Below are 24,279 nucleotides of genomic sequence, written 5' to 3'. Positions count from 1 at the left end.
GTAAAGTTTGGGTCACTCTGCCTGCATAGCTTAGGAGTTTTTTTAAAAATGAGAAAAATGTGGAAAAAAGAACCCCATGAAATTGTGTACAATCTTATTTTCTTCTTTTAAAGTATTTTATTTATTTATTCATGAGAGACATAGAGAAAGAGAAAGAGGCAGAGACACAGACAAAGGGAGAAGCAGGCAGAGCCTAATGTGGGACTCAATCCCAGGACCCCGGGATCATGAGCTGAGTGAAAGGCAGACGCTCAACCACTGAGCCACCCAGGCATCCCCACAACATTCTTTTCATCTAATAACTACAGTTGAATTTGATTGAGCACTTAGTATATGCAAAGCATTTTTCAGGTCAGGATATGACTTAATCATCACAACCACTTAATGAGGTAGAGATCCTGATTTATATAAATGGGGAACCTAAGGCTCAGAACAGTAACACGGGGAGCAGATGGCAGGCCCAGACCTTCTACCCAGGTCTTCTAGATTTCCACATTCAGATTTATACCTATTACACTATGGAGGCTCCCAAGAGTGTGCTTCCAGTGTGAGGGGGAGCTGGGCATCCAGAGTGATGGGACATAGTCCCTGCCTTAGGGAATATTCAGAGACATAGACATGAGTGAAATACAAAAGGCCAAATCTAACATACAGGTGTATACAAGTGCTCTAGCAGCCCAGAATAAAGACCAATTAGTCTGTGAGATCATCAAGAAAGGTTTTGCAAATTTGACAGGTGGAGAAGAGCATCCCAGCACAGAGATGAGTTTGTGCAAAGGTATAGAAGCATGCACTTGCACAATGTACAGAAAAAGCAGTGAGCATGGAGTGAGGAGAAGCCTAATACTAAAGAACCATATATAGTACAACACAGTGGTCGGAGATAGTTTGGGCCAGAGTTTGAGTGGCCAGAAGGGAGAGGTACCTCCCAGAGGCACATGTATTGTACTTGTCATGGCTGCACAATGCTGAGCGCTTTTCACACTCCCATGGTGGACTCAAGGAAGTCCTTGGAACTTAAGTCCAGGAAAGGGATGTGATAGCTTTCTTCACTGGCAAGATAAACTCAGAAACTTGAATACCACCTGGAAAACCTACTGGGGATATCCAAGTCACCTACTGAGGTTCCCAAAGGACAAAGACTCTTCAAGTACATGGAATTGTCAGACACAAGAAACATTCAACAGAAGCTAGTGGGAATTGGAGCTGGGGCTGGAACTATGATTTTTAGTAGCATTACAGACATCTATTCCCATCAGTATCCTTTGGGACAAATAGCCCCATCCTAAGAGTCAGGAGTTGGGGTTCTCAGCTCATGTTTGCCATCCCTGTGGATCACAAGGAATCTCACTTGTGTTAGGGCATGCTTCCTTTTTATGGAATGCCAACTGGGCTAACGTATCTTTTGTCTTTCATTTTCTCTAGGCTACTCCTTAACTTAAACAACTGAAGAACTCTGACACAGGGTCCAAAATTAGGCAGAAAGGCCAATTAAATGCAGGGAACCAGTGGACCCAAAGGAAAACACAGTGACTCTTTTCTCTTATCTCCTTTCCCTGTTCCCTGGGCAGAAAATTCTTAGTCCCCAAATGGTCCTCCTGGGCGTGATCTTAGTGACCCTGAAATAAGCAGCCTGACCTTTCAACAGGCACTGGACCGTCTTTCACTCCCATGCTCCCTGCATCGGAGGGGGTGGGGTGAGTCTTATCTGGCTCCCTCTCCGGGCTGTGACATCAGAGTGAGCTTATCCTTCATGGACTCCATGTCTTTATCTTGCTTAAGAAGATAGATTTGGCAGTACTAAAAATCAAAACATTTCTCTGGCCATGTCTTGCTGACCGGGACACAATTATCTCTGACCCATTGAGCATGTTAAATGGCTTTCATTATTATAGAAATAATTGTATGCTGGGGATCTTAAAAAATAGTCACATTTCAGACAGGCAGGAAATGAGGAAATTTCTCCTCCTCTACCTTCCAGAGATAATCACTCTCACCAGTGCCTGTTTTTTTTTTCCTTATGTTTATTGTTGTAGCATCAAATAAAATATTTATGTTATGCCTCTATCCCTTGGTTTATCAAAATTTGACAGAAAGCATTGTCTACCAACGGTCACAGTGAGGTATTTATTGAACTTTACAACTGCATACTTTCCCTTTCCCATCTGTCTTCTAATTTTCATTAGTTATACTATTTTTATTTTTCCCTAGTAATCTTTGTGACCCAAATAATATGCTTAAAGTTATTTCAAATGTAAGATATAGTTTCAAATATACTTAGAATTATTGTTTTAAGATAAGCATTTACTATTAATACCTCTACAATTAGAATTTTAGTATTTACTCAAGTTCAGATGGAATCTGTTGGCCTCTCTCTATGAAGGATGAGGAATTTGATGTGTTTATCCCTCCTTTCACCTTTCCTCATCCTTCAAAATCCTAATTGATTGTGTTATTATTCTTTCAATGTCAAGATAACAATGTTCATGCGAAAACATACCTTCTGAGATCTGATTTCTCATTCTCAGTATAAGGAGTAGAGCATGTTAATAACTATCTTACAAAGGAAAACCCCCAAATAAGGTGATGCCTCTCTTTAACACCTCTACCTCTTACTCAGCGAAGAGCTGAAACCTTTGAGTCATCTTCTAACATTTCAGGAAACTGTAAGGAGGGAAAACACAGCTTTGGATGTAGAAGGAAGGAGACACAACTCCATTTCCTTTTCCACAAGGAGGTCATCCACTATAGTTTCCCTTTGTGGTGCTTTGTAAACCTGCCAGTGTCGGTGTACCCTGGTAAGCCCAACAGAAGTCTGTGAATAGAAATCAGACCAGTATCCAGCCCTGGGGTTGGGGATAACAGGTGGGGAATGGGGATGGGGAGAGACATCAGCTCCAATAGCTGATGATGGAGCTTAGAAATTAAGCCTGAGAGGCTGGGCCTCCTCTACTTTAGAGAGAAAATGGGTGTTCTGAGTCTCTATCTGTTGGTTCAACATCAGTAGAGCTCCATGGAAAATTCCGGAATGATAAATGTTTACTCTACTCATGCAATTAAGAATTTCTTTGTCGGAGAAGGAATCTGGAAATTATAGTACACCGTCTAGGACTTTTAGGTAAGGGGATATAGTGAGCTAAGCTCTTGCAAGCTTCCACCTCAATACAGAAATGCTAAATAAAATAAGTTTTAAATTTTAAACATGCAGTTGGGGTCACAAGAAAGAAAGGGAAATCCATAGATGTTTGAAATAATGACAGAAATGAAAGCCATAATAATAATATTCTCTTCCTGCAACAGCCCTGGGAAAGACAGAAAAGACTCAGAGTCTGAATCTTCTGAAATGGACTCTGACAGTCAGAGGCTTCATTAGCAGACACAGAACAGGAAATATGGTCTTGAAGAGTAGCATCTGAGAAGCTTATGCAAAGCTGTGATCCCAAAGTTAAAAGAAACTATAAAATTTCTGCCTTGTTTGTGAAGGACAATAACCTCAGTAAAAAGTGACTATAAAATCTGTCCTTTCCAGCCCAGGGTGCTGGCAAGGAAGCTCGTCTCTACTCAGAGCTGTGAGCTGAAAAAGGCTCCCATGAGAAACCAAAAATCTCAAGGCCGTGTTGAGCATGAGTTTGGTGTCCAAAAATACACTACACACATGATGGAGAAGAATATCAATATAGAAATTGGTTCTGGGCCATGGTTCCCACCCTATGGCCTCTTGTAGAAGCAAAGTCTATGCTGATCAAACCTTTAGCCTAGTGGCCTAGGATTTCCACTTAAACAATTCTGATAAAGAAATCAAAATACTTCAAAGCACCTCGAGAAATAGTTTAAGTGCGAATCAGCTTTGCTGAAACTTGTTAAATAGTTCACATAAAAATTTAAGAGATATGCAAAATAGATATCCAAACAAACACTATGAAAGCTACCTCATCCATATGTGATTTCTCCTGAGTAAGGCTGCCCCCAGACACTTTAGGAGAAAAAAGTCAGAAAGCTAGAAGGGACCATGGTGCACCCTCTCACCCAGCACCATCCCTAGTCTTACAGATGTGAATGCTGAATCCTAGGGAGTAGCTCTTGGCTGTGTGTGAGGCTGCTGAGGTGGTGGGGCAGCAGCTAGCCAAAGTACCCATTTTCATATTCATAGAAATAACCAGGGAATTGCAGGATCACTTCCATAGCCTTAGACCCACAAGGCTTCAACACAAAAAACCCAGTGCATTGGAAAGATTCTGGGACTGGGGCCTTAAAGAGGGCTTTTAAAGAGGCAGAGGCCATAGTTCCATTAATCACCTCCTCACTGAATTGCCTGACTCTGCCTCCCCATCTTTTCAGCTCCTGGGATATCTAAATGTGTGTCTCTTGAATTGCAAATGCTGATTCTCTGCTAAAAGAAGGCAAGAGAGGGTCCCTGAGATGCAATGTTTTGCTGGGACCCAAAGTGGAACACCTGGTGTTGTTCAGGCTGCATTTGTCTGGATCCATGCAGTGCCATTCTCCTTGCTTATTACATGATCTTTAAGGTAGAAGCTTTCTCTAAATTTGGGGTTCTCAAACTTTAGTGCACATTTGGTCTTCTGGAAGACTTATTGAAACCCCTGGAGTTTCTAATGCACCAGGTCTGGGGAAGGGCCTGAGAAAGTATTTCTAACAAACTTCCAAAGTGAAATTGATTCTGCTGGCCCATGAACCACACTTTGAAAACCAGTGGGGTAACACAGTACTTCTCAAACTTTCATGGGCATAAAAGTCACATGAGTATCTTGTTAAAAGTTAGATTCTAATTCAGTGGGTCTGGAGTGGGATTTTACAAGTTTTTACAAGTTTAATGAGTCTTTACAAGTTTAATAAGTCTCTGGATAACACCGATGCTGCTGGTCTAGGGACCACATTTTGAGTGGCAAGGCGCAAACAGTTATTTTTCTATTATTCTACTTCTTGTCACCTATACCTACCACAGACAGATATTGAAGAGAGGAAGGAGTCAGTACAATTCTTCCTAAAGATGCTTTTCCTTTCAGAGAAGCTGTCCAACCCACCCTCAGTCACTTGTAATGATGGTGAGCAAGTTAGTGACTCCAGCACTAAGTGCCTTGCATCAGTTCTAGAAGCTGAGGTTTTTTGTGGAGTGGCCTCAATAACACTGCTGCCCTTCAGAATGGGTGATCCTGGGGGAAGGTGTAGAAGGGGAGATGGGGAACTGAGGCCAGGGGTATAGCAGGAATGGTTGAGGAGAAAGGAAGTGGCCACAGTTCGAGAAGGCTCAGGAATACCTTAGCATGAGTCCAGTGCAGAATGTCCTGTCCTGGCACCAGCTAGCTTAGAAAAAAAGAAAGAAAGAAAGCTGTTCTAAAATTGGCCTTTCTTCTCTTGGGAAAGTCAGATTCTTTCCCAACAGCCACCAGTCTAAGGAAGATTGAGGGAGGAGGAGGGGAGACAAATCCTTCCTCGCATCATTACCTTCTATGATGGATGACTTTTCCCCTGGGGCTTCGCTTAAAGCCAGTGTTCTGAGTCTTGGCTTAGGTCCAGGCTGTCTGGGAGCCTGGACAGCCATGTCTGATAGAGAGGGCACCAGGAACCAGAGCCTCAGTTGGGTTCCCAGCTCCAGCCATGGTTTTCTAATTATAATCATCTCTTACACTCAGGTTGTACATACACTTCTCTGAACACTTCATTCATTCACCAATTCCTTTCACCAAAAAATATTTATTGGGCATGTGCAACATGCATATAGCATTGTGTTATATACCCTCTATGATGGATCTGAAAACGTAAAAGCCATATTGATCATTAGACAGTAAGATAGAGGCAAATGCTGCCTTGCTATTCAGGTCTCCTACGGTGCTGGTTCATACATAGGGAGGCTCGAACGAAGTGGCTTTCCTAGCCCAAAGAGGGGCATTCTGGTTCACAGGACACAGCAGTCAGCCCCAGGGCCAGGGCTATAATTCAAGACTATCTTATCAGAGCACGACATGTCTTATATCGACTAGTGTAGATTCACACAGGGGCTTCCCTGTACCTTCTCTCAGACCCAATAAAAGGAAACAAGTTCAGAAGAGTAATTTGAAAGCCAAAATGAGGCAAAACAAGAACCCACCAGGCAGGGCTTGGGGACCCTTGCAGATCCACAGAAACAGATCCCTAATACGGCTGACTGCAGAGTAGCTTTCATGACCTCCTGCCCAGAGTAGTTGGAAGTTATCATGACAAAGGCAAAGAAGTGGTGAGATGACTTTTTATACAGCCCTGCAACTTCAGCTATTTTGACCCCCTTTGGCCAGAACAGAAGACTACTAGGGTCTCTAAAACAGGGGGACCATTTTTAACTGGCAGAAGCTTAATCCAGAAGTGGCTGCTGAAATGAGAGTAAAGTCCCTTTTGGTAAAAGGCTGACATTTATTAGATCAGGACCTTGTTGAGAGACTCTTCAGTATAGACTTTACAGCTGGGTAGATTGATAACAACTGTTTTATGACATCTCATCTGACCCAGGTGGGGTCAGAATCATCATGGAACTTTCAGAAAAAGATTTACCTGGGCTTCACCTTCTACGATTCTAACTTTATTTATAAATCTGAATGAGGGCCTGAGTATCATTTGTGGCTCTGATATGCAGTCAGAACAGAGAACCATGAGTGGTGGTGATGGACATGAACTACCTCTTTATGGCCAGAATTCTTCTAATCTTTATCCCCTTACTCTAGCCTTTTTTTAAAAAAAGTTTTGATTTATTATGGAATCTTCAAGTATTCGAAAAGTAATCCATGTACCTACTGCTATCATGCAACAGATTTTATGTACCTGGATACATTTGTTATGGATACTTTTGTTCAGAAATAAATTACAAATAAACTTATAGGTAAAGCAAGAGGCTTTACTCTCTTCCTTCCCTTCTAAGAAATCATTCTTCTGATGCAATATGCATCCTTCCCATGCATAGATTCTATTTTTCTACAAACGGGCATGCTTATTTAAAAAGTTTGCGTGGATGATGTCCTACTGCATGTATCCTTTTGTAGGTTGTATTTTTCATTCAACGTTATGTACCAACTTCAAGATGTACCAACACTGATCCATATTGATCTATTTAATTTACCTTAACTGCTCTTGACAGTGTGCCACTCCCATGGACCTGGACTGGTGGCTGAGGTCTGGGTGATTTTCCCTATTACTCTAGAATAATTCTTCTAGGGCTTGGATCAGGAATTTGAATTAGGTACTTACAGACTCATGGGTTCCAGAGTTCCACTGGAGTTCGCCCATACCCAACTGTTGCTGTTGCCATGGAGTCCATACTGTTCACCCAAAGAAACATGTCAAAAGAGTGTCCACCTTGCAGCCATCATAGCAGTGTGGATGTCTTATAGGGTAATTAGAAAATTCTAGGCCTGCAGTGCCTAGGTGGCTCAGTTGGTTAAACATCTCACTTTTGATTTGGGCTCAGGTCATAATCTCAGGGATGTGAAATTTAAGCTCCATCTTGTGTCAGGCTCCACACTCATTGCAGGCTATGCCTGGGATTCTCCTTCTCCCTCTCCCTCCCCCCGACTAGTGCAATAAATAAATAAATTAATTAATTCTCAAAAAATTAGATTTTAAGACTGAACTTTCAGGGGTCCTCTTGTTTGCTTTCTATAAACTTGAGAAAGGAAGGATCACCTAGACCAGCAGAACAAGGGCACTGCCAGGACATGGCTCTCACTTCATGTAACTAGGAATTTTCATTCTGTCTTTTCATTTTTCTGAAAAATAAGGACCAGACATAGTGAGACTGACTGCCCTGTTCATTCCAGTAACCTTTCAGAATGGACAAATACAATACAAGCAAACATCTGAGTTTGTAACTTACCTGCAAACTTACAGCATAGTGGGCTTGCATGGGACCCAAAGTTTTCTTGTTTAGGTGACTTAACGTTTGGGTTTCCTATTTCTATATCCCATCCATCCTTGTAAATCTCTGAATGTCCTAAGGCGGATCCTCACTGCTTTGCTGTAATGTCTTAATTTATACTTATTGAATGCTTGCTTTTTCTTATGTTTGTTGAACACAAAGCACAAAGCTTGGCATATGTGTGGAGTGAAGGTGGCAGATCTATAAATGTTAATACAAATCAAGCTTCTCTCTGCCTCTACCCAGAAGCCCCTGCAATTTGTATACATGCCTCCCTGGTATAAAATAGATTCTGAGAGTCATGTAGAGCTAAGGGTAGATAGATAGATACACAGGGAGTCTGGAGGAACATGATTTAAGAGATCTGAGGAGCTTCGTGGAGAAAATGGGCTTAACCTGGGTAGAGCCCAACTTAACCCATAGAGTTTAAATCCATTCACTCCTTGCAACAAATTTATTCATTGAAACCCTAAGCAAAATGGTCTTTAGTATTTACTGAGGGGCCCTCAGAGGGTGTGACTATGGCTTACAACATAGTTAAGAGCACAGGATTTTCATTAGCACTTTCTGGGAAGCCATGTCAGCTACTGTTATGAACAGAGAAGAGAAATGAAAAAATAACCAGGCCAAGATGTAGAAGCCAGGTGTAAAGACCCTCTACTCACCATATATAATGTGGACAAAGGCTGAGTGTGCTCCATGTGAGGAAGGCAGCAGTGACAGGACACAGAGAGGCAGGACCCAGTCTGAGATTTGTAGGCTAAAGAAGAGCCCAGACCACATGGTTGACCACATGACCGAGATGAGGGGAAGTGGTCCCACAACATACTGTAAACAATATCTCTGATCCCTCTGAGCTCAGCGTGTAGCAAGATCATGGGTAAAACTTGCTTCAGTGTTGGGGGAAGTATCATCTGCTTTCCCAAAGGATAACCCCACAAAACTAGAGGAGATTTGAGAGATCCTTGAAATCTCAGTAATAATTATAGTTTACCTGCGCTTTCATCAACATGAACTCATTAGGTTTACAAAAACTCTGGGATTTAAGCCATACAGTTACTACCACTTTTTGTTTTTAATATAGAAACTTCACAGAGATGTTAAAGAATCAGCTCTCTGAAAGCTAGGGATACAATTCTCATCTTTTGATTATGAATCCGTGGGATTTCCACTGTGCCAACTGTCTGTCTCACATATATTATGCAAGATACAAACACTGATAGCAATGATGTCAGAAGAATCAGCTAAGGAATTTGACATGCATTTCTCTTTAGCTTGTAAAAGAGCACTTCCAACAACCGTTCAAGAGGGTGAGGAAGAAGGCACATTTGAAAGAGAATGCCACCAAGCTTAGAGAATAATACCACATTTGGCTGCATTTTTCACAAGCAGCAGAGTGGTTATAAAGAAATCATGTGACAATGAGCAACCCAAGTGTGCTTGGAGAGATAACTGGGACGAAGGATCTCAGAAGCAAGAAGAATCTAAGTTGCCTGGTGTGGAATGCCTTGGGCTACCAAATCATTAGAGGTTGACCTAAATCTAAACCAAGTCACTTCCTTCCCTCAGCATCTCTGGACCCCTTTGCTTGTCATGCACTCTGATCATCTTTTGTCCCAACTGTTAATGCTGTCTAAAGTCCTAGCAAGCCCCATGTTCCTAACCAAAGCTTGCACTTTCAGTGTGATGTGTCCTTTTGGGTGTTTTTGGCTAAATTAAGTCTGAATGCTACCTATTGTTGTCTTAAAATATTTCTCTAAACCGAAAGTAATTTTATCTTTATTCCTAAGGTAGCCATTCTCTTGACTTCAGGAAATAGAACATGGTATCATTTGCATTTAGGCTGCTTTGAAGTTATGAAGCTGATCCAAAAGCTCTCAAGTACTTGCAGATTGTATAATGAAAGCACAAAAGGAGTCCCAAGTCCCCCTGCCCATTTTCTGCCTTCTGCACCTTCTTCTACTCCTTGTTCAAGTTTGTAGCATAATGAGCATCTTGTCCTTGGATCATCTGTAGCCCCATTTGTCCCTATCCTTATCTGCCTTCATCCCACCTCATAGAAGAAGGAGGTGGAGGAGGAGGGTGTGCTTATTCTTCCCTATGAGTTAAAGAGAGTTCCTCTGACAACTTCACATTTCCCATTCTTGGAATGAAATCGTTGAAAATATTCTTTTGGGAGGGGGCAGATAGTGGCATGGTATGAACCAGAATTCTGGCTCTGGGGACAGCTGCCTAGGACTGTAAGTCATAGTATCAGGCACTCTGTAGTCAAAATTCCCTCCATGCTGCTCCCCTAAGGCAGTCACACTAGGAAATACTGCCATCTGGTGGAAATCTTGTAGCTTGTCTCCTTTTCCTGGCTTCATGCCAAGGAATGGGGAGAGTCAAAATGGCCAAAGGGCTGGGCTCTAGAGTTCCAAGATCTAGATCTACCAAAACTTGCTGTCATTAAAATCTGCCCCTACTTAGGGCATGAGAATCCAGGGCTATTGCCTCAGGTTCTGTGCTTTGCTATCAGGATATTCATGTGTTCAAGCCTTTCTCACGTCAGCTATTCCCTTATACCGTAATGTATCCCACCTCTGTGTCTTCCCCAAGGCTATGTCTCTGCCTGGATGCTCTCTCTTCCGTGGGCATAGATCCCTCGGGACCAGCTCTTGTCTTACTGTGTCACAGCCTCCAGTCTTGGTATCCTTTAGTTTGAGCTCCCTAGTCTTTACACATCTGATAAGTCATTATGTATTCTCATGCCCTCTCCACTCACCTGGCACATTTCTCTGCATTTAGAAGATCCTCAATACATGGCTGTTTATTGATATCCAGCTTATATCCTTCCAGTTATAATAAGCACATTTCTTGAATTGGGAATCTAGTTGCACCCAATCCTTAGAAGCAGAGGGAAAACCAGATATCCCTTCAATTCCATTTTTAAGATGAGACTGTAAAACAGAAGATTCAGACTCTGAATTCATATAAGCTGATCACTATGGATGCAGAGGTCTTAGGCATGCATTTCTATAGATCATTCCAAGCGGATGAGGGTGGAGCAAAGTGGGGTATATCAAAGTGTGATGACACTAAGGGATACCCAATTGTGTGGCATGATGGAAAAATTTTGAGTCCTAAACCTGTTTATTGAACATTTATTATTAACACTTATTATCAGTCACAGAACCTTTGTTTCCTCATCCATAAAATGGAATAATTCAAGATACACTTGACTAGCAATGATTTCTTGATCCCAATACTTACTTCCAGTCACATAGTAAATACTCAATAAATAATTGTTGAAAACAAAAAAATACCTAGCTTAGTGCTGTTGTGGAGGATAAAATGGCAAAACACACAAGCAATGTGTAAACTGTGAAATTCCATACAGAGTAGGGGCTGCAGTGGGGATGGATGGGTTGGGACTCCTTTCCTATGGAAAGGAAGAAGAAGTGGATGCTGAGTCCCACCCATCCATCCCCATCGCAGCCTCTACTCTGGATGATAATGTGAAGCATGGAGAGCCCAGAGATACCATGAACTACACTGAGAACTTAGTCTCTCTTCTTCAGGCTCAACCTCAGCAAACTGGTATTCTGGGAAAGCAGGTCACAGTGGATCCAGGCCCTCCAATAGTAAAATGCATGATGGCTGCTCCTTATTTTTCCTTTTGTAAGTAGGTCACTGCTGCCAGAACCTCTCAAGGCCCTACTTCTGATGCTTCCTTGGGTCAATGCCACACAGCTTCTCCAGCAATTTTCTTTCTCTGCTCCAGTGAGCAGCCCAGAGCAACTCAGATCAGGCCTGTTTGCAAAGCTCCTGTTGTGTTAGGAATGATGGGATGAGCAAAGATTCCAGGGAGCTGAGTCCAGAGGAGACCAGTAGGCAACTTGGTTCTGGCCCCAGAGAGACCCCAGCTATTACTGAAGTTTATCTCTCTGCAGTTTAATTTCCTTGACCTTAAAATGAAAGGCTTGGATTTGAAGATTTCTAAGCCCTTGCCCAGCACAATAGTATTAGGAGGGACTTGGCAAGCACAGGCAGGCTGATATTTGTCCCCTGATAACCTTCACTTTCCAAGAGGGAGAGTATCTGCCCCCTAAACTCCTTACATGGAATATGAAACAGTGTGGATCAAGAACTTACTATGTGTCAGGCATTGCAGTAACTGCTTTATATACATTTAATTAAAGTCTCCTAACAAACATATTAGGCCAGTATTATCACTCCTGTTTAAATAAAAGGGACTGAGATTCTGTTCTTTAATGTAGTTAGCCTAGTTAGAAGAGGGAGAATTATTTTTAAATGCAAGACATTCTGACTCTGTAGCCCTGGTGATACCAAGCTAACAGGTTGCCAGGGAGAGCCCTATAAAAGGGGAATAGTGTCTGTGTTATACAGGATTCTCCAGCGAAACAGAACCAATAGGATACTTATAGATATAAACATGAGATTTGTTAAAGGAATTGGCTCACGCAGTAACAGAGCCCAAAAAGTCCTATGATCTGCCATCTGTAAACTGGTGGAGCAGGAAAGCCAGTGGTATTAATCAGTCTGAGTCCTAAGAATCAGAGGATGACAGGTAAAGGTTAATGGTGTAAGTACCAGTCTGAGTCCAAAAGCCAAAAGAATGGAGCAAGAACGTCCTAGGGCAGGTGAAGATTGATGTCTTCATTCAAGCAGAACGCCTCTGTGTTCTCTTGGGGCCTTCAATGATGATGCCACTCACACTGGTAAGGGTGATCTCTACTCAGTCTACTGATTGAAATGCTCATCTCTTCCAGAGACACCTTCACAGGCACACCCAGAAATCATGTTTTATGAGCTATATGGCCAACTCTTAGCCTTGTCAAGTTGATACACAAAATTTACCATCACAGTACGCTGTAGACATGGTGGCATGTTTGGTTTATCACACATAAATAAACATCATAATTATACTCATGTTTACCCATCTAATTTTCAGCCATTTTGTTTATCCTGTATTGTTTCATTTCATATTCACAAGAACCCATGGGGAATGTGGGATTACCCTTGCTGAGAAAAGAGAGCTGCAGAAAGCTGACTTGTTGACAGTCATTTGGTAAATGAGGGAGCCACTAGCTAGTGCCCTGGTGGTCTGACTTCAAGTCAGGTTTCCTGCTGCTAGGCAAAGTTGGAAAAGATGGAACACTAAGTACCATGTGCCCTTCCTGTCCCCAATTTCCCAGTTCACAGCCAGAATAATTGAGGCATAAAGAGTCTGCATCTTGACCTTTCCAGAAAAAAGATGGTGTGTGCCAAAACAGAAACCAAACTCTCCCTGCTTCTAGTCCACAGTTCTTCTTTTTACTAGAGTCGGACTCCTTCCCCTGGCTCACAAGGTCCTGCCCAATCCACTCCCAGCTCTTGTCTCCAACTTCCTCTGGCTTCATTCTTGTACTCATATCTGAGAGGTGTCCTCTACTCAGGGTGAAAGAGCTTTGTGCCTCTTTGGTAGAATTGCAGCTCCATCACTTAGAGCCAGAGGTCCTTCAGCTAACTCACAAGAGGCAGGATTGCATGGTGAGCTCCATATTTAGGGAAAAGGGGTCTGAATGTCTGCTTCACCACTAACTGCCAGTCCTGAACTCTCTCAGCTTCAGCCTCCTGATGTCAGGCCTGGACATAATAGTATTCATCTTATGGGGTTATTTTGAGGATTAAATAAAATAATGTATATGTATTGTGATTGTTAGCTTCCTTATGGAAGTTAAGTAACATAAATATATGTGAAAATGGAAAGAACATGACAGAAAGATAGAATATTCAAGAAGTGTTCACTCTTTTCTTGTCCACTCACCACTTAGTTTATCCACATTACAATTCCTAGGTGGTAGAGGTGGGGTTCTTCCTTTGTGTTCCCAGCACCTGTTACAGTCCACTACGCAGAGCAGAAGCTCGATAACTGTTGGATGAAACAGAGAAAAGAAAAGAAAGAGAGAAAAGAAATGTTTTTAAGATTTATATATTTCAGAGAGAGAGAGAGAGAGAGAGAGAACATGGGGGGTGGGGCAGAGCGAGAGGGAGAATCCCAAGCAGACTCCCAGTGACACAGGGCTCAATCTGTGATTATGACCTGAGCTGAAATCAAGAGTCAGTCCCTTAACCAACTGAGCTATGCAGGCACCCCAAGGCTTGCAATTTTTAAACGTGTTTATCTGATAGATTAAAAAGAGGTCATTTGTCAAACAGCAACATTATCATTACAATCTATTATTAACACTGTATTAAAAGAATAACTGTGCATTGTATAAATGCACTACAAAAACACAAATCCTTTGTTCCAGCTGCTCTAAGGATCTGGATTAGGGGGATCAGATCTCTCATCCCATTGGCTCTGTTATCTGGGTTTCAACTTCAGCCCCTGGCCTCTTGCCATCAGTCTTTCTGCCTCCTATAGGACTCACCCTGGACACTGCAGTACCTATGCTTCTGAGACAAGACTGCAGGGCAGGAGAAGGCTGGCCAGAAAAATCACACTGCAGGTCAGTGCTCAGAAGATACAGCCTCTGCCTTGTCTCCTCACCCTTGCCACAATCAGCTGGAGGGGCCCAAGACCAACCACCAAAACAGCCCCTTCTTGGGAACTGTCACTCCACACTTTTCCATCTGAATCTCTTTCTTTTTAGAGCTCCTCCCCCAGAGGCACATAGATTCAAAGCTATAATTACAAAGGCAATAACAAAGATTAGAAAAATACTTGAGAGTTTATAGAGACTTTCATGGAGATGCCTTGATTTTGTCCACACCACATTTCCCTAAGTTAGGTACAGCACATCAGCAATATGTAGCTCAGAGAGATTGAGCAATGTATATTCAAGTGACAGAGATGGGATCTGAGCCTAGACTTTTCCCCTCTATATTTAAAGTCATAGGATTTCCATAACAGCAATGAGGTTTCATCAAATTTCCATGATTCTTTCCTTTGAAAGATCCTAAAGATTTCAATTCTTAAATATATATTTTTTTATCTTCCTACAATCCCTGGTTATTGAAGAAGGCCATATCTCCACATTTTATAAACAAAGAAACTAAGGCAAGAAATAGAATTTGACCAATCTAAGACTCACACACATATACAGACAATGCATTAAAAAGATCTTGTTGGCATTTGCTTTGTTAACCACCATGGCATCTCTTTTTAACTGGGGTTTTATGAGAGGATTTTCAGTGTACTGTGCCCATTTTCTCACCCATGACCTTTGGGTTTGAGTACCTAAAATCTAGCTTCAAAGGGTGATTCGTTGGCCAAAATTCCAGGGAAGTGTAGGGGAGGAAAGTTTTCCTTGACCCTGTTAGGTCCCTGGCTGGGTCTGAAAATTAACTGACAAAGACAGATTAACAGAAGAAAAGCATATAAATTTCATTGAATTTTTACATGTACCTGGGTACCCTCACAAGAGAATGAAGACCTGAAGAAATGACTGGAGTAGGAAGCTTTTAGACAAAGAAACAATAGATTTGTGAATAATTGCAAGACAGAAGGGTTTGGGCTTGGGTAGTAAACATGAAGAAGTAACAGAAAAGACAAGGTTTAGTTTAATGAAGTTTGTTTATATGGATTTCTTGGCCCCAAATTCCATCTCCATGATAGGAATGTCTTCCATCTTCCTGGCACAGGGAGGGCACCTTTCACATAGGCGATTTATGACCTGTTTTGGGGAAGAAGGGTGGGGTGGGGGACGGCCAGAGTGAACCTCCTGCCTCTGCCTTTTCTCAGGCTCTTTCTATTTAAGACATTCAATATGCCAAGGTGCCACCTTTTGGGGTAGTGTCCTGAACCCCATTGGAAGCAAATCATGAACCACACATTTGAAAGACTCCACCCTCTCAGCCATTACTCAAACAGGTACTTGTCAAAACACAAGCAGAAAACCATGGAACAGCTTGAAGAAGCATATAAAGGTGAATTTTGTATAATCCACTAGTGATTTCCTTTATATTAAAAACCTCTGTCACTGCATCTGTATCTTTGGGTAAATTCCCAGCAGTGAAACAGCAGGACACCTGCACCCCAATGTTTATAGTAGCAATGTCCACAATAGCCAAACTGTGGAAGGAGCCTCGGTGTCAATCGAAAGATGAATGGATAAAGAAGATGTGGTCTATGTATACAGTGGAATATTACTCAGACATTAGAAATGACAAATACCCACCATTTGCTTCAATGTGGATGGAACTGGAGGGTATTATGCTGAGTGAAATAAGTCAGTCGGAGAAGGACAGACATTATATGGTCTCATTCATCTGAGGAATATAAAAAATAGTGAAAGGGAATAAAGGGGAAAGGAGAAAAAATAAGTGGGAAATATCAGAGAGGGTGACAAAACATGCAGAGACTCCTAACTCTGGGAAATAAACAAGGGGTAGTGGAAGGGGAGGTGGGCAAGGGGTTGGGGTGACTGGGTGACGGGCACTGAGGGGGGCACTTGATGGGATGAGCACTGGGTGATATGCTATATGTTGGCATATCGAACTACAATAAAAATATATACAAAAAAAAACCCTCTGTCAATGCCACAGCTATTATAATTCCTCCTCTTCCTATTACTGCTGCTACCATCTACAGAATGGCAGGAACTCTACTATTACTAAGCATCTTGCTTATATCTCATGGATTCTCACAACAAACTCATCAGTTAGGAATTTTTATCACCATTTTACAGATCAGGAAATGGAAGCTGACAGAGGTTAAATTAGCTTGCCCAGGCTAACACACCTCAGAAGTGGCAGGGAAAGGTGTCAAAGCTAGATCTGTGTGACTCTGAATATCAAACTCCTAGGTGACTCTTTGAGTGATGTTCTCCGAGACCTTAATTTTAATTTGATTATGCCCAAATCTAAGAATATTTTCAGGAATGATTTATGATCCACTTGTGTGCACAGCACCCTTTCAGGGTAACAGAAGGAAAGTAAAGGTATTCATCCCATGAAACTGAGCCTAAGAAACTCATGAATTTTTGGAGGTCAAAACATTGAGAAAGAAGACAAACCACTAATGGAAGGAGTGTCTCCATTGGAGCCAGATGGGCCCAGGTCTCTCCTCTTTAACCTCAGTTTGTTCATCTATAAAGTAGGACTAATAATATTTACTCTTCAAGGTTGCTGCGATAAACCATTTATGCACCTAGCACAGTACGTGGCCCGAGTAGACAATCATTCCTGTCAGAAATTTTACTGAGGGCCTGGAAGCTGGAAATATAGTATGGGCTGAGTGAAAGTGGTCCCTGCTCTCACTGAATTCACTGTTTAGTATGAGATAAATAGTTGTTTATACTATCATAGCTCACCAAGTCACAGTGTTGAAACACGTAACCAGAAGACAGAGGGCTGCTCTTTACCTAACAACCACAACACACAGCTCTCTCATGTAAGCTCCACAAGCTAACCAGAGTCCTAGCAAATGAATTTATGAATAGTTTAGGAAATAAGCCACTCCATTAGAAGTGACACTAAAAGCCTGGGTATCTTGGTCTCTCTGAGCAGACACTCCTTTATTTGATAAAAGGAGTAATGTATATGAATTCTGTTAAATGAGACAGTCATGTCAGTAAAAAATAACATCAGAGATGGTACAAAATGGAAACATCTGGTTCTGTTTCCCAAGTTCTCATCCACTCCTGCCATTCTACGGTTCAATAAATACAACTTAGAAATATAAGTAAGGGAGACAGAACATAAAGACTCCTAACTCTGGGAAACAAACTAGGGGTGGTGGAAGGGGAGGAGGGCGGGGGATGGGGGTGAATGGGTGACGGGCACTGAGGGGGGCACTTGACGGGATGAGCACTGGGTGTTATTCTGTAGGTTGGCAAATTGAACACCAATAAAAATAAATTTATTATTTAAAAAAAATAAATATAAAGAAATAAAAATAAAAAAAGAAATATAAGTAAGAGGTTAGTTTGCATAGCAATGAGACTGGCACTGTGAACGATTTGGGCATCTAGTAAACTTAGAGACTAGATCATACCTTGACATCACTTCGGAAGGTGGATTTTCTAAACATGGCTCATCACCAGCAGATTCCTGCCTTACTTCACAGTAAAAGATAACGTTGGCTTTCAGTTACTGACTGGGGCAGTGATTCCCATTTTTTGGCTCTTTTCCTTCAGGGAAGAATTGTTATTTCTGGGCCAGCTGTGGGTTGCTGCAGTCACATGACTAGTTCTGGCCAGTGAGAGTGGGGAGTGAGAGAACTGCATCACACTTCCAGGTAAGAACATTTGACTATGGAGGCAAGTCTCCTCAGAGCTCACCTCTACTCCAGCATGGGTTATTTGTTACCCTTGGGCTTTGTGTTACTGGAATAAACAAAGCTCCCTGCTATCCAATGATGGATAAGTAACATGAGGAAAAAATAAACCTTTGTGTTTTATGCCTTTGAGATTGGGGGCTATTTTGTTACTACAGCATAATATAACCTATTCTTACTGATACTTCATATTAATATTTTGCTGCTTTAATAGCTTCATGCAATATACACTAGAATTGTGTACTAAAATCCTTTTCATTTAAATATGACTTCCTTCCACCTGCTTTGACACCAATGCATTGCCTCTACCCCATTCACCATGCTTCTGTAAAGCCATTCACATGGAATGCAATGTGACAAGCAGGTTCCAGACTTGTAACAGTATAGGGGAAATAAACTCATCCCACTTACTGTTTTTACTTCATTGATTTTCAGGTTAATGGAAGTGACCTCTTTTACTTGCAAAATGTAATTCTGTCATTTATGAAATATTTACAACCCTATAAGGCAGATAGTATTAGGTCCATTTTATAACCAAGGGATTTGAAATATGGCTTAAGAGACTGCATGAGGATGCTAGTTAATAAGCGGCAACACTAGGATGTGAACTCTCATCTTCTAACTCTATGTGTGGGACTAACTCAACTATGCCACCTTTCGTTCAGCATCTTAACTGAATGGAAATCTCTTTTTGTTTCCATCTATTCTAATAGGGTTTCCCTTAAGTGGAGGAATACTATACCAATCAGTTCTTCATTATTATTAGTTTTTTGCATCCTGATTGTTCAGAAGAGAGTGTGGCTGGCAGAAACCCTCTACCATGTACTCTCAGGGTGATGGAGTCACATTGGCTGTGGGTCTTGGAGGAAATGCCAGTCACTAGGGCTGATACACTGGAGGCTGGCCCTCTGGTCAACCCTGAACTCCTGTGCCCTGCCTCGGTTGTTAGTCTTGGCCCTGATCTTGGAGAGGCTGATAGTCTGTGCAACTCATAACCTCACACTCTGGACCTTGCAAAGTAGCTTGCCCCTGAAGTGTGGGGACAGGGGGCATAGCAGGCCCATAGCAGGCCATAGAAGCCCCTCAAGCACTGCTCAACTACTCCCTCAGAGAGTCTGAGCTAGTCTCCTCTTCTCACACTGCCATCTCCCTTTTCTTTCTTTCCAAGTTTTCCTTTTTGGTAAAGTTTTGGTTTGGGTCGATCAGCTTCCTTTCCTTAATTGCCCATTTTCTGTGTCACTGATGCCAATTATGTCAGTTGGGCTAGGACACAAGGACTCAAGGATCTAGGCAGAAAAGCCCCACCATCAAGGGTCTTTAGAGGCTACTGACAGAGAATACCTCTCCATCCTCTCTTCAATTAGCACACTATGCTCAGATGGTACAACACTTCAGATATCACCTGTGTGGTCCCTGAGCCTCCAGAGCTCTCCAGTGGATGTGTGTGGTGACACTCACACCAATCTTTGGAGGTGATGTGATATCAGGGGACCCATGTTGTCCTCACTTCACCATAGAAAGCATACCAGGCAAACATAGAAAATCTACCTCTGTAGGATCTGCCACTGGGATCCCAGTTCCCATGGAGGGTCCATCCTCTTCTCCCCTGAGGTCTGCATGCCTGACACTGATTCCTCTCTCAGCAGAGTGGATGTGGGTGACTCTTTTCAAGAACTTTCTTCCACCAACGAAGTTCTGATGCTGAATTCTTATACTAGGAAGGAGTAAGCTTTCCGGCTGACTGCTAGGAGGCCCACCTGCTTCACGCTCTCAAAGGCTCAGTTCAGGGCTGGAAAAGGCAGGTAGTAAAGGGAATAAGAGAAGCTGCCTGGAGGAGGCATAACACTCTCCTGCTTATTCTTCTCTCCTTCCGACCCAAGGCTCCCAAAGTTGAGGTTAGGTCACAGAGTCCTTAGCTATTGTAGGAACAAAAAACCTTGCAGGGCCTTGTCACATGGGGGGGGGGGGGGTCTTGTAGTTTCAGACCTCCATTTCATACCTACCCAACCAGCAAAATCATCCTATTATGCATTTTCATCTCTTTCAGTGCCTTTTGCTTTTTCACAGAAGCAATTTCAAATAGATTTGTAGGATTATTTGATCAGTGTCTTTCTCCCTCATTAGACCCAGCTACATAAAGTCAGAGACCATACAGGTTGCCCTAGCCTAGAAAAGACTAAGCACTAGATAAATATTTGTTGAATGGATGATTTAATCTTCACTGCTGACACAGCAAGAAAGAATAAGCTTAAACTATAGAAAAAAAGATTAGTTCAGCACTACTCCAGAGCCCACTGCCTGGTTTTAAATCCTGGCTCTGAAACTTATTTCCTACGGGCCCTAGTCAAATATTGCTATCTCATTTTATAGTTCTCAATGGTGGTAAAAGACTTATACTACTGCACCATACGGTTGTTCTGAGGATTAGATGGGATAATACATGTACCACACTTCAGACAGACTTTGGGCAATATAAATACTCAGTAACTACGAGCTAACTACAGCTTGCTTGTAGATGGAGGTAGCTGAAGGAGAAGTTTTGATTTTGCTCTTTGTAAGACACAGGAATAGATGTGTAATACCTTATACTTATCCAAGGAGGTAGTTTTGACAGTTAAGCAAAAAAAATTCTTTAACTATAATTTTTCAACAAAGACACTACCATATCTAGAAGTTAGTGTCTCTAAAACAACATGGTCCTGATTATTATACTAGGCAATGACATTGTTAAAGGAATCAGGATATAAATCATGAAGATCTTTGGCAGTAGATAACTGATCATAAGTGTCTAAGACCCAAAGAGAGAAGAGACCTCAGAATTCTTTTTTCCCTTCTCCACACCCATACATCACTTAAAATCTGCCATAAGTGTGTCACCTGAGCCTGGGGTGCTTATAGCAGCCCACAATCAGCGAACTGATATTTTTCAAGCAAAAGTAACTATGTTTTCCAGGAATCCTGACCACATTGCAGGGGAAAAAATCATGATATTTTATCTGTTCCTCATGGACAACGTTTCAGCAAAAGTCAGGTATGATATTATGGAATATGTAATGTTGGTCTTCCATTTAAAACAAGATGCACCATCTTCCCATCTTTCCTAAGTGGGATAAAGGAAATAAATTTGTTCTACAACATCCAAGTTATTTCTCTAATGCCCAATGGCATTTTTCAGCAAGAAAGCAAAAAATGTGTAACCCTTTTTGGTGGCAATGCATTGGCAGGCTTCCCTCGGGCCAAGGAGATCTGCTGAGGCCCAGCATGGCCAGGCAACCTTAGACATAGTGGTGGTGCCCCAGCCTAAGGGAGTCAGGCCACAGGCCTAACAGGAGCTGGGCAGAGCACATAGGAAGGGCAGAGCTGTGTTGACTACTATGGGAGGACATGAGCAGCTGTGCTGAAATGGAGATAAGCAGAGAGGAAAGAAAATGGTTCTCAGACAGAAAAGCCAGTAGGGACCTGGGAACACTCTCAGGCCTCTGCCCTGGCTGAACGTCATTGCCCCAGATCTCCTACAAGCCCTCCTTATCTGTCTCCTTAAAATATCAGTTTTATCAGGTAATTATCTCTTCTTTTTATTTTTATTCAAGGTTTTATTTATTTGAGAGAGAGAGAGAGAGAGAGAGCATGCACACAAGCAGGGGGAGGGACAGAGGGAGAGGGAGAAGCAGATTCCCTGCTGAGCAGGAAGCCCCACTCAGGGCCTAGTCTCAGGACCCTGGGATCATGACCTAAGCCCAAGGCAAACACTTAACTAACTGAGCCACCCAGGAACCCTAATTCCCTCATCTTGAAAACCTCCATAGTGGCCCTCATCTATGGTATAGAATGAGTCCCAAGCTCCTGAATCAGCTGTTCAAAGCCTACCGCAGCTGGCCTCAACTTATCTTCCCAAATTGGGCTCCTACAATTCCCATGAACCTTCTCAGATACTCACATACCTTCGGCTCAAGCAAAAACAAACTCTTACTCTCTTCTCAGTGCATTTTACACACTTACCTCCAGAATTTTGTGGTCATAATTTCCCCTCCTGCTACTGAGCTCTGCTCTTCCCTGACCTGGCTCTTCTTTTCCAACTTTTCAAATCCTGTACTAGCCTGAAGGTAGGTCTTCATTGCTTTACCTTGACCACTTACCAACATGGATCTTTGCTCCTACACAGTCAGCCCTCAGCCACCCAGCTTCCTGGGTGGAAAGAGACACACAGTCTGGAGGCAGAGAGTATGGGTTTAAATTTAGCTGTGCCAGTTATTAACTGTGTGATTTCTCTAAATTTTCTTGTCTCTACAAGCTGGGAAGTTTTTCCTATGATTGGGAATACTGCATATAAAATGTCTGCCATGAAGCATGACACAGTAGGTGCATAGTAAGTAGAAGCTAGTAGTATTAGTAGTGCCTAGTACCTTGAATTCCTAAATCTCATCTGACTCAATTTGACTCACGGTGTCTTTACTGTACTCCCCCCACCATGGTGGCTTACTTCTGAGTTCTTAGAATGGACTCAGAAAATATTTTGAGGGGGTCTCTGGGTGTTTTGCTATAAGTTCATTGGTTTTTCTTAAGTAAAATAAAGGTGATGAGGCCTGAGACCAGCTTTGTACTCAATTGACAAGCCAGCTTCACAGAGCCTGGAGACAAATCCATATAACATTCTTAGGATGAAGTCGATGTGTGCTTCTGAGAAGGGAAGCCCTTGAGAGTTACACTCTTGATCTGAGAGCCAGAGCTTTCTCTGTGGAGCTGCCTGAGAACACCAGCAGCTTGCTAAGGAAACCACTTGGTTGTCAAAACACATCCCAACTTCCCTTGTCAGCGATGTCAGCTAACATCTTAAGAGAATGGCAGGGCAAGCTCTTGGGAGTTCAATGCAGATAAATTATTTGTAAATGTCACGTAGACCCCAGAGGGGGTGGGGCCGGGGATGCTAGTGTATATGGAAGTCACTTCTATTTCAAAGCAATGGAAAATTGTGAAACTTCCAGATTTCTTATATAAGCCCATGTACCGTATTTTAGAATTTATAAATAGTAAAAAATTACTATAAATCCACTTGTCCCTACCACAGCACAATAATAAAACCTCCCCTTATGCTAGAAATAACTTCCTATGCCTTTTTTTTTTTTTTTTGGTCTTTAAGACCAATAATCTTATTACTCTCTTTTCTCCATCTAGGTATGCCTTCTCTCTTGTTGCTGTTGATTCAATCAGTCAACCAACAAGTATTTATCATGCTTTACTATGTGCTCAGAACTCTATCGGGAGCCAAGGAAGATAACAGAAAAAAACATGGCCTCTGTCCTCAAGGAACAATTTAAAATATAGTTATCCTGTCAAATCTGCATTACCCAAGACCTTCTGCGAGCCTTCAGTCAGCAGTCAGCCAGCCTAGAAATATTTATTACACATTGCTGTGCGCCTGGGGTACAGAGAGTGGATGAGTCGGACAAGGTCCTAGTTCACATAGAGCTTACATTCCAGTAGAAGAAAGAAGCAAGTTCAGAAATGGTGAGTGCTATAAACGAAATTAGATGAAAGACAGGTAGATGGAGCTGAAGGGGCAGGAGGTCAGAGAAAGCCTTTCTGAAGAGGTGGTGTGACTAATTTGTCAAAAGAGCTAAGATATAAGAGAAGAGATGCTTAGAAACTCCTTCCAGAGAAAAAATGAGTGGGAAATTTCAGAAAGGGACACAGAACATGAGAGACTCCTAACACTGGGAAACGAACAAGGGGTAGTAGAAAGGGAGGTGGGCGGGGGGTGGGGGTGACTAGGTGACGGGCACTGAGGGGGGCACTTGATGGGATGAGCACTGGGTGTTATTCTATATGTTGGCAAATTGAACACCAATAAAAAATAAATTAAAAAAAATTCCTTCCAGTAGGGAGCTGCCTATAAATGCTGGAGAAACACAAAGGATACTAGAATGGACTCTAGGTCTCTTGGTCGAGGGCTACATTTTATTCATAGCACTAAACTTAGCACCTGATACATAGAAGATGCTGAATGATAGTGATGTGTCACATTATTCACAATTTACTACATGACAGGGAATGGACTGAGTACCTGCCATGCACTGTTCGTTCAATTCTCACAACTGCCATATGGGTAAGGTACTGC

The 24,279-nt window shown here is 42.2% G+C and overlaps 1 long non-coding RNA gene across 2 annotated transcripts in view; it reads left to right on the top strand.

Annotated features, from left to right (window-relative positions):
* Nucleotides 1-24,279, top strand: part of LOC106557922 — an 87,841-nt gene that overhangs the window by 53,152 nt on the left and 10,410 nt on the right. For both annotated transcript variants that reach the window (XR_005379774.1, XR_005379773.1), the window contains exons 2-3: nt 18,025-18,125; nt 23,337-23,669. This is a non-coding gene — a long non-coding RNA (uncharacterized LOC106557922). The remainder of the gene's footprint in view (nt 1-18,024; nt 18,126-23,336; nt 23,670-24,279) is intronic.

Source organism: Canis lupus, chromosome 27 (genome assembly GCF_011100685.1).
Source record: "Canis lupus familiaris isolate Mischka breed German Shepherd chromosome 27, alternate assembly UU_Cfam_GSD_1.0, whole genome shotgun sequence".
In the NCBI taxonomy this organism is placed as follows: domain Eukaryota; kingdom Metazoa; phylum Chordata; class Mammalia; order Carnivora; family Canidae; genus Canis; species Canis lupus.
Note: the sequence above shows the minus strand (reverse complement) of the source record. Positions and strands in the feature narration are given on the sequence as shown.